This window comes from Bactrocera dorsalis, chromosome 6 (genome assembly GCF_023373825.1).
Source record: "Bactrocera dorsalis isolate Fly_Bdor chromosome 6, ASM2337382v1, whole genome shotgun sequence".
Lineage (NCBI taxonomy): Eukaryota > Metazoa > Arthropoda > Insecta > Diptera > Tephritidae > Bactrocera > Bactrocera dorsalis.
This window is the reverse complement of record NC_064308.1, coordinates 41894471-41905936: the sequence shown is the minus strand read 5'-3', so window position 1 is coordinate 41905936 and position 11466 is coordinate 41894471.

Here is an 11466-nt window from a genome sequence, read left to right as displayed (position 1 = left end):
TGGACATATGTTGTGAAACTCTTCCGTTTTCACCTGATAAATGTATTGTTAATGGTTTTGCTATTTTAGCATAATTTTTAATAAACTTCCTGTAATATCCAATCATTCCTAGGAAACTTCGTAACTGTCGTAAAGTTGTTGGAACCGGAAAATTTAAAATTGTTTCAACTTTTTTTGGATCTGTCTTTATAACATTCTTTGCAACAATATATCCCAAAAATTCTACTTCTTCTTGGTAGAATTCAGATTTTTGTAATGAAATTTTCATATTTGCGTTTTTTAGAACTTCTATTATTATACTTAAATGTTTTTTATGTTTCTCGAAGCTTTTTGAAAATGCGATTATATCGTCAATATAAACGTGACAAAATTTTCCAATAAAGTCCCTTAAAACATTGTCCATCGCCCTTTGAAATATACTAGGCGCGTTTTTTAAACCAAATGGCATTCTTAAAAATTCGTATTTTCCGTTATTTACTGAAAATGCAGTTTTTTCAATATCGTGTTCTTTAATAAGGATCTGGTGAAAACCCGATTCCAGATCTATTGCGGAAAAATATTTCGAACTTCCTAAATTTGAAAGTATTATATTGCTATCCGGAATTGGATATTTATCCGATTTTGTTACTTCATTTAATTTTTTATAATCGATTACCATTCGCAATTTCGGCGTACCGTCTTCATTTACACCTTTTTTTGGTACAACCCAAATTGGTGAATTATATGCGCTCTTACTTGGCCTTATTATTTTATCTTTCATCATTTTTTTTACCTCTTCGTTTATGAAGGAATTAGCAGAAAGAGGATATGGGTATTGTTTACTCCATATAGGAGTTTCAACAATTGTCGTTATTTCCGCTTTTATATCCGTTCGAAACGGTAAATTCGTTGTAGAACTTCTTTGTTCCACAATATATTTTTTATTTAATTTGCCGGTATTATCATCGGCTGGCATTGTAGAACTTCTTTGTTCCACAATATATTTTTTATTTAATTTGCCGGTATTATCATCGGCTGGCGTTGTAGAACTTTTTCGTTCCACAATATTTTTTACATAATTTTTACTTCTACTCTGCTGGTATAAATCTTCAGCTGGCGTTGTAGAGCTTTCCTGCTCCACAATATTTATTTTTTTATATTTGCCGGTATTCCCGTCGGCTGGCGCTTTAGAAGTCTTTGCTTCCAAAGTAATTTCGTCCTCCTTTACGATCTTTAAATTATCCTTACTTTTCTGATGCTCATATTCGCATCCTAAGCTAAATATATCCTCCTCTTTTTCATTATTTATTATTAATTTCTTTTTTTCCAAGTTAATCACTGCATTAATGTCCTTCAAAAATTTGTATCCTATTAAAAGGTCTGCTTCCAAATTTTCGATTTCGTAGAATATTTGTTTTTTACCGAATAATGTGATAATAGCGTATTATCGAAAATCCATTAATTGTTTTTACTCTCTTTTGTATATCCAATTTATTTTTATTTTTGTATATTCCTGACTTAATATAGCAACTAGTTGCTCCTGTATCTATTAATATTTTAAAGTTTTGACCAGTAACCCTGTCATCTAGAAATATATATGGCAGAGTTAATTTTGGCCTAAAAAATGATCCTCCTTAATATTATTAATGCGCTGTGTCTTAGTCGGTGGCTGCACATTCTGTTGTGTACTTCCATGTGGCCTTTTTTCCAAATTGTTTTGATTAAATGTTGTTGGCTTTTGCAACATACGGTTGCGTGTATGGATGCTTGAGTCGACATCCATTGGTGTAGGTCGTGGCTGGTTATTCTGGTATCCCATTCTTTGGTTATAATTCCTTTGTGGTTGGACTTGTGGGAACCGTAAATTATTATTAAAATTACCATTATTGAATCTGTTGTTAGAAGTATGTTGCCTGTTATTATTGTTGGGATTTGAATAGTTTTTTCCAAATTGTAATGCGAAGGACGCTCGCATATTGTTAGACTCTAACTCTTGTGCTTTTGCCAAAGCATTTGGTAAATCGCTTGGCGATAGAGAAAATAGTATATTAGCTAAATTTTCGTTTAGTCCCGTTATAAATGTGCGTAAGGCATCCCGCCTATTTTTAGCATTGAATTCCTTAGTTACGGCGCTATCTGATCCGTAAGTCATTATGGTTTTATTTATTAGCAAGGTTAATTTCTCATTAACCTTATTATAATATTCAATTATAGAGTAATTGCCTTGACGCAGAATACTCATTTCTTGCTCGATTATATGAGCTGGTCGCTTATCGGCGTAAGCGAAATCTAATCGTGCTAATATAGCATCAAAATTTAGGACTGTTCCGTGGTTGGACAAGATGTCATTAGCATCGTGAGTGATTTTATTTCTTAATATAGTTAATGCAGCAAAATACCTACGGCTGCCTCTTATGTATAAGCTCATTGCGTTGTTAGCCGATTCCCTCCAGCTAACATATTTATTTTGCTTTCCCCCAAATTCTGGTAAAGATTTTATTACTTCTAGGGATTCGTCACAGCGAATCTCTGAATTTATTTCTTCAGGTTGGTAATCTGTTATTGTTGTAGACTTCGTTAAGTCTTCTATTTGCCTGCGCATTTCAGATATTTCTAATCTGAGTGATGCGTTCGTTGCCGCAATTAGTCTTGCGACTAAAGTCTCATTTTCGCTACTTAAAGGCATTTTTGATAAATTAATTTTTCTTTAAATATGGGCAATTTTAATCCTATCGACTTCTACAAATCTTTCAAGATTTCTAACTATTCTGTCTATTTTGTTATAGTCCAAGTCAGTTGTTTTATTTTTTTTATTTTTATTTTTTGATCCTTTCTAGGAAAGGAGACTCTTTTATTCTGGAGGGTCTGTAGTTCAGAATCGCAGAATTGAGTTTTATTATAAACCGGAGGGTCCCCCTTGCGGTGGTGAATCGCGGTTTTAAAAATATTTTATTATTTGGCTGGTCGAGCCTTTATTTAAAATTTTTAAGATTTAATTTTGTACTTTTTTATTTTTGATCCTTTCTAGGAAAGGAGACTCTTTTATTCTGGAGGGTCTGAAGTTCAGAATCGTTGAGAGAATTGAGTTTTTGTTATAAACCGGAGGGTCCCCCTTGCGGTGGTGAATCGCGGTTTCAAAATATTTTATTACTTGGCTGGTCGAGCCTTCAAGGATTCTTAATAGTTTAAACTTAATTGCTAAAATTGATTGTCTTATATATTAATGTACTAATATATTTGATAAATGTGGATAATAAAATCTTACTCCTTCTTCTCCTCGTCTTTTGTGGTGTGTTGTAATTTCCTTAGTCCTTGGTTTCCCTCGATGGCTACGCCGCTGCTTGACGTGCAATGCCTAATGATGTTTTTTTGTTTTTTAAATATTTGTATTTTGTGATTTAAGTCACTCTTTACTTTTTTATTCACTGTTCATTTTTAAAAATTTATTTAAAAAAAAAATTTTGTTCTTATTTATTCTGCGATTGTCACAACACAACAAGCAATGAAGTTTTTGCTCACTTTACTTCAAGTTTGGTTTGGCTTTTCTCCCTATTCTTGGGATACTTGTTTTTTCTTTTTAATTTTTTTTGTTTTTTTTTTCTTTTACTTTTCTCCCTCTTTTTGGGATACTTGTTTTTTCTTTTTAATTTTTTTTTAAAGCGTACTACCTCTCGCACGAGGTTTATGTACGTTTAAGGTTCCGGCACCGGTGTTCATTAAACGCGATTTTACGAACACGTGCCCTTAACGTTGGGCGCCAATTAACTTCCCTTGTGTGGGAAGTATTAAAAAAATATATTCCGTTCCGCTACGCGCGGTAGAAATTGAACACAAGTGTTGGTTTGAGTGACAATATATGGTGCGCTTTGATCATCAAGATGATCACTCAATACGCTTGCCGATTATACACTGATCTTTATTAATAAAAGCACTTATATTTATATTCTTATGCTATGCTTATTACTAAAGATGCTTTGGCATTACATTAAGTGGTGAAATGCCAGAGCATTGGATTTCCAATTATTCTCATTATCAAAACAAATAATGGAATATTGGATTATGCTTACTTATCAAAACAAGTGATGTATTGATTTCTAATTAATTAAAGTATTCTGCTGACCAAGCATTAATACTGTGAGAAGATACAATTGTTTACATTTATCATTAAGTATCTGTGTGGCTGCTGCCACGTAATGTACACGTAATGTATGTAGCTATGAAATTTTTTTTTTCCAATATGTTGGCTTTTATTTAGACCGACATGGTGACATACCACCGTTATTTTCCGCAATTTAACAATTTTTTTTTTTGTTTGTATCCACCAAAGGTTTTTCTAACAGCGTCACCTCACCACCGTTGTCTTTTAACTTTTTTAGATGTATGTATACCCACCAACGGTTTATTTTGTAACCGTTTTAAAATGTGTCACCTCACTACCGTTGTCTTTCCACAAAATTTTTGCACTTTTTTTTTTGTTCCAACGGGTTTTTCACTTTTTTTTTTGTTTTAAGCTCCGTTTATTTTTTCCTTTTTCACCAAAACTGTTTTTTTTTTGTTTCAACTGGTTTTTCACTTTTTTGTTTCAACTGTTGTAAACTCCTGGTTTTTTTTTACTTTTTTTTGTTTCAACTCCAGGTTTTTCACCAACAATACCAGAAATCGAGTGGGGAGCATGCGTCGACGTCTAGATACAATAATAGCAACAATATGTAGGCCAAAAACCGCTAATACAATAGTTTTAGCTTTTTTTTACTTTTGAGTAAACTTTTTTGGTATAAAATATGCCCATTTTAAGCTTTAGCATTAATTTTTTTTATTTGTGTAAAAACAAAATATTTTGATGTGCTTAATTTAATGTTAAATATGCATCTTTTGAAATGGATAGAAAAAACCACAAAATTTATTCATTTTATAACAAATAAACGTGCCGTAATTCAATAGAACTAGGTGTATGTAAACTTTATTGGTCCACTGTATGTACATTGCTTCAAGATAGACTCCATTAAACATTGTAGCTGTTGTTTGAAAAGCCATGTTGTGACATCGTCGCGATCTGCTGCAAGTGAATGTAACAAACAAATCCGTCCGTCCATAATTCCGCAGGAACAGGTATGTATGTCATCGCATCCTGCGAGTACTCGTGCATGTGCTTTGGGCTGCCAATGCATGTTGATGGCAAAAAGAACGCCGACCGATGTTATTGCGACCTCTTCGTGGCGTCGTAACAAATTTCAATAATTTAAAAATAAATCTATTGAAAAGCAAAGGGAAAACAAAACAAATTGTATGGAAAGACACTTTTTGGAAATTTTTGCTCGTAAGTCGGTTAAAAATGAATGATTTTTTTTACAAACCATACTCATTGGATTTTCTTCGAAGTGGTTCAGGCCATTTTTCATTTCATGAAATTTATATGTACATAAATAAGTTGTGTTTTTTTGTCTGTTTTTTGTAACATTTTTTTAAGTGATTATTTTTTCCAACTAAGTATCGTTTATTTGAGCGCAATATTGATTTGATTGATTTTGAAGTGCAATTGTCCCGGGCGATACTGTATAAACATACAAGTAAGCAATATTTGAAATTTCATTAGTCCAACGGAGCATTTTATGCTCTTGCAACTTGCTGGAATCAAAGCCGGTGAAATTCCCTTAGATTCTGGCAAAACTTTATATTAAAACAAGTAAGAAAGGGGTAAGTTCGGGTGCAACCGATAATTTTATACTCTTGCAACTGCTGGAAACAAAGCCAGGAAAATACCTTACGATGTAAAACGTGAACCAGAGGATCGGAATCTAAGCAATTTTACATATGTATGTATATGTACATTACGGTGTCCGTCATTTACCAAATTGATTATTTTGACGAGACGAGATTTTTGAATTTTACAAAAAAAGTTTCAATTTGCAGTAAAATTCAAAAATTCCAGAAATTACCCAAAAGTTAACTTTAACCTTGAATAACGTTTAAAGGAGTGAGTATATAGAAAAATTGTCCGGACTTTTTTATAGAGCATTCAATTCTGTACAAGAATATGACTTTTTTATTCCTACAAACGTGAAAGTTCCAGAGAAAAAAAAAATATTCGTAGAAAGTGGCAAAATCGCATGTGATTTCAATGAGAAATGTATCGTGTTTGGGGCAAGGTTTATTATGAAAATTAAGGGCTATTTATGGTCTGATATTTTTTTTAGATTGAAAACTAAAAGTTAAGGGGGCGTCTCGTCAAAAATAATCAATTTGGTAAATAACGGACATTCTAATGTACATACACCATATATAACTTATACACTGACCTACGTATATATTCGGCATTGGTTTTGTTAGAAAAACCAGAATCATTATTCGTAGTCATTATACAAAATCAGCTAGATGTTCAAAAATGGGGGCTAAGTAAAGTTTTCGCCCAATAGTATTCATTTTAGGCACAATGATATACTATATATTATGAGTCAAACACGTTCAGAAATTTCAATTGTTAGGGGGGGCTCAGGGAAGTATTAACCCGATTCCATCCATTTTGGATGCACAGAATTACTGAATTACTACGTATCTGAATTTCTATTTCATATCTCATATATTGACTGATATTTTCGAACAAAAACCAACTATAGGTACTGGAGTTTACATATTCCGTATCTAGGGTTGGATACACTTTAATGCGTTATTCGCGCATAATTTTATCCCTTTACATTAGTTACTTCTTGATTTGTGTACTGGAAACTGAAAGAATCAAGTGGAACACAAAATTGTGTTACATGGAAGTAGGCGTGGTTGTCGTCCGATTTCCTCCGTTTTCACTGTTTGATATAAAAACATGATTGGAATGTTACTATCCAAACTTTATGGAAACCGGTCAGTCGGGTCCCGAGATATAGGATTTCCCGAAAAAGTAGGCGGTGCTACGTGAAACTTTTATCACGATCCCAATAAAGCCCCTAGCGGCAAATTTTTACGTTTCTGGGGCATTTAGTTATAGATTTATCGCGCTTTTCACCATTACTACTCATTGAATCAACCACAGTAAGTCCTTGTAATTGCAGTTTGCATTGCAAATCAACGTTGTTTTTCCGCCCACTTCGTCGAATTATACCATATTTACTTAAATTTTTTAGGTAATTAGAGATGCAGTTCCGGTACCGATTTACTTTTTTTGCGATATTGGTGATATTCGCACCACTATCATGAATTCCTTTTATAATACCTTGTTAGGGGTCTGTCAAACTGGTTTCATGAGGCATTTTAACTAACCAATGTCGAAATATTATATTTAAATTAATTTCACTATTTTGAACAAATACATACTTACAATAAATATCTCAAACTAATTTTTGCAACTTAACTTCCGAAAACGCTATTATCAGCAGTTGCGATCATTTTGCACTAATGCGCACATATAATTATTTACTACGTAGCACCGAAAGCTCACACACACTTTGAAAGTAACGGTACAACGAATGAGAGGAGAAAGCAAAAATTTTGATCATTTCACAACAACAACATATCACAAAAGAATTTCTCAATTTCAAAAACGGGATAGTTTTTCATATATGGCGAAAAACAGAAAAACTAGTTATGCATATATAATTATTTGTATGAGGTATGTTCTGGAATTTTCATGGTGATAACTCAAATATTTGCGAATATATCCAGCATAAAGTGACCTAGAAGTTCGAAAATCTTTATATTAGGTATATGGGGGCTCAGAGAAGTATTGGCCCGGTTCAAACCATTTTTGATCTAAAGAAATACTATTGTAAGTGGCCAAATGAGCCTCAGCGTACCACACCAGCACACAACCCTACATAGATGCGCAAACACCGCATTCATCATTTCACAACACACGTTCCACGTCACTTCACCTCACCTCAATGTCACCACTACAGCAGATCTCGCAGCTGGCCAACACCCCACACCAAACATTAACAAAAGGGAATAACGAGTAGCGGGACGATCTCTGTTTCGACCTCACGTTCAAGGAAGCAACAACCGCGGGCTCGACCTCCTTTTTTACATTTCTTTTAGAAAGTGATATTTTCCAAAAATTTAATTAAAGTTGTGCTTTTTCCTTTTTATTTAATAAATAAATATTTTAATACCTTCGTCTTAAAACGAAAAAAAGGTAGTTTTGCTATTCACGGTTGGTGATATCAACTTGTATATCCTTCGAGCCTAGTGAAAAGCACTATGGGAAATTAACCAAAAATAAAAAAAAATTAAATTTTTATAAAGTGAACATGGTTATTATAAAGTAACAAAAACGAAATTAGAGTGAAGTAAAACTCATTCATACATATTAAAAGTGCCGAAAAAACAAACAATTAAGTTGTTATAGATTGAAAAAACCGAAACAAACGTAAAGTGACACACGCACATACATATTAAAAGTGCCATAAACCAAACTAAGTGCAAACGAATTACATACATACATTTGTGCTCACTGCATAGCATAGCAAAACTACGTTTCTGAAAATAACTTCAACGAATGGGAAGTTGCTAAGATCTTATTCAGAAAAATAAATATCGTGGTTTGTGAAAAAATTAAAATAAACTCGCAGATGATTTAGTCATTTGTGCTCATATAATTAAGCTAGTGTTACAAAAGCCTTGCAATCACGGTCTGTGTAAAAAAAATTATTAAAAAGTGAAACGATTATTGGTTCCATTTAATTTAGAAACGTTTTTTGAAATTTTTCTAAACAATGGGAAAAAACAAGAGTACAGTTCCGTGTGAAAGAAGAGTCATATGGGAATGTTACCAAAAGTTCAAAAATATTGCGAAAGTAGTAGGGGAAAGGCTAAGAATGCTTTCCAATATTTTAAAAAATATAAATCTTCTGAAAATCTGGCCCGTAAGAAACCAAGAAAAACTAGTCCTAACGACGAAAGACAGTTAGTACGGATGAGCAAGGTGTATCCTTTTTTGACCTCGAGCGAAAATTGAGCAAAATCATGATGTACGGGTATCAGCACAGACAGTCCGCCGGAAATTACAGGAAAATTCCTTAAATGGGCGAATTGCATAAAGCAAACCGATCGTTACAAAAAGGAACATTAAACTAAGGCTAGCGTTTGCGAGAGAGCACCTGCAAAAGAACTCAAAATTCTGGGATCTAGTGGTATGGAATGATGAATCTAAATTTAATGTACAGGGTGGCTGATGAATTTTGCTACATTAAGAAACTCAAATAATTTTTTTTTCAGTGTATGGAATTCATTTTTCTTTTATTCATGTTAAAGATCATTCAATTTTATTAAATATAGCTTAATTAGTTTTAAAAATAATGGATTTTAAATGCCAAGGCAGGTGCAGTAAGGTCAGGCGACCTGGGTGGCCAACGGAATGTGGAGTTTCTGGATATCAGCTTATTGAGAAATTTTCGTCGCAATTCTGTCATAACAGGTTGGGCTATATGAGGAGCTGCACCATCTTGCTGAAACCACACAGATTTGAAAGAAATTCTCATTCGGCGTAATTCTGGACTCTCTCAACATGCTCAAGTACCGGTCTCCAGTAACCGTAACGGTGTGACCGTTTTCTTCGAAGAAGTAGCGCCCGACAATGCAGCGTGATGAAACTGCCCACCACACTGTGACACGAAGTTGATGCAACTCCGTCTCATGGAGTATCTGTGGGTTGGAAGCACTCCATATTCGACAATTTTGTGTGTTTATGTTGCCGTTTAAATCGAAATGGGCCTCGTCAGACATGAAAAGATACTTCAACATGTTTCCATCCTCTTCCACCATTTGAAGCATCTTCTGGCAAAATTCCAAGTCTGCAGCGTTCAGTTTGTTGGCCATTTGAATTTTATATGGGAATAAGTCCAAATCTTTGTGCATAATTCACTGTAATGACTGTCTGCTTACTCCCATTTGAGCGGATAAGCTTCTTGTCGAAACACGTGGATTATTTTGTATGGCAGCAGCTACAGCAGCGATTGTTTCCTCCATTCGAACTGAAGGGTTTCGATGGTAAGGTCTTCTGTTGACTGTCCCATGCTCGGCAAAATTGTTTACAAGTCTCATTATGGTCCATCTGCTCGGAGGATTGCCGCCAAACGTGCGCCTATACTCCAGTGTGTGATAGCGGCGGACAATCCAAATTCTTGTTTCAGTGTCCCAGTTATCCATTTTTGTTAAATGTAAAAGTCAATCTGCAAAATAAAAAAAAAATTAACCAGATTCATTATATAGAAAAAAAGTTATTTAACTTTTTTTTGGTAGCGGATTTCATCAGCTACTCGTATTTGGGAACTACAAGAACTAAATCCACGGAATGCTAAAAAAACTGTCAAACAGGGTGGATCATCAGTCATGGTAGGGGGATGTTTTACTTCATGCGGAGTAGAACCACTTGTACAAGTTTAGGGCAAAATGACTGGCAGTATGTACAGAGACATTTTAGCCGAACATGTAAATGGAAATTACGCCAATAATTTACCATTAGCTTGGATATTTCAACAGGATAACGACCCAAAGCACTGCTCCAGGGTCGTTAAGGACTGGTTTGTGATAAACCGTATTAAGTGTCTTAATTGGCCTGCCCAAAGCTTGGATTTAAGCCCTATAGAGAATCTATGGGGGATTATTAAAAAGGCAGTTGCGGCGAGAAAACCGTCAAATAAAGCTACATTGTGGCAAATTTTAAAGGAAGAATGGAGCAAAATTACTCCGAACCAATGTAATACACTTGTCCATACAATGAGCCAACGCTGCAAGGAAGTAATTTTGCGAAAGGGATTCCCAACAAAATATTAGTCTAAATAAGTCAAGTTTCTTTTAACAAAACATCGAATTCTTTCATCTGACAGCTTATATTTGCAGGTGGCTTAATTATATGAGCACAAAAAATATTATTATTATTATTATTTATTAGAGTAATATGAAATATTAAACTAACTTGAGTAAATACACACTAGCTACCATGGCCTACGGTGCGATTAAATGTTTACAATTCTTTTTTTTTTATTAATTTATTTTATTTTATTACTTTTTTAACGTTTCCGATGTTAATTTCATTTAGTAGAGTTGACGGTACAGTGGTACCAAAATTCTTTGCTCGAAGCGCCGATAGGTTTGGGCAATAGTCGAGGATGTGTTAGACAGTTAGGCGGCTTGGACAATACGGCATACATGTGGAGTCTCACATTGAAGAATGTGGCTATGCGTGATCACTGTGTGTTCGAGCCTCAGTCGAGTGAAATAGGTAATTTCTTTCCTTGACAAATCCGCTGGGTACAGCGCCTTAGCACATTCACGATTAATGGTGGAGTAAAGATGCGGACAATGGGACCAGTCTGAAATTTGTTTATTACGGAGGTGTCTATTTATCATCTTTTGTAAATCCTTGTTTGGCGATGCATTAAAAGTTAGACATGGCGATGAGACTGCGTTTTTGGCCGCTTCGTCGGCAAACTCGTTGCCTGGGATGCCCTTATGCTCAGGAACCCAAAAGATTTGGAGTTTCGTTTTGTATTTTATAAG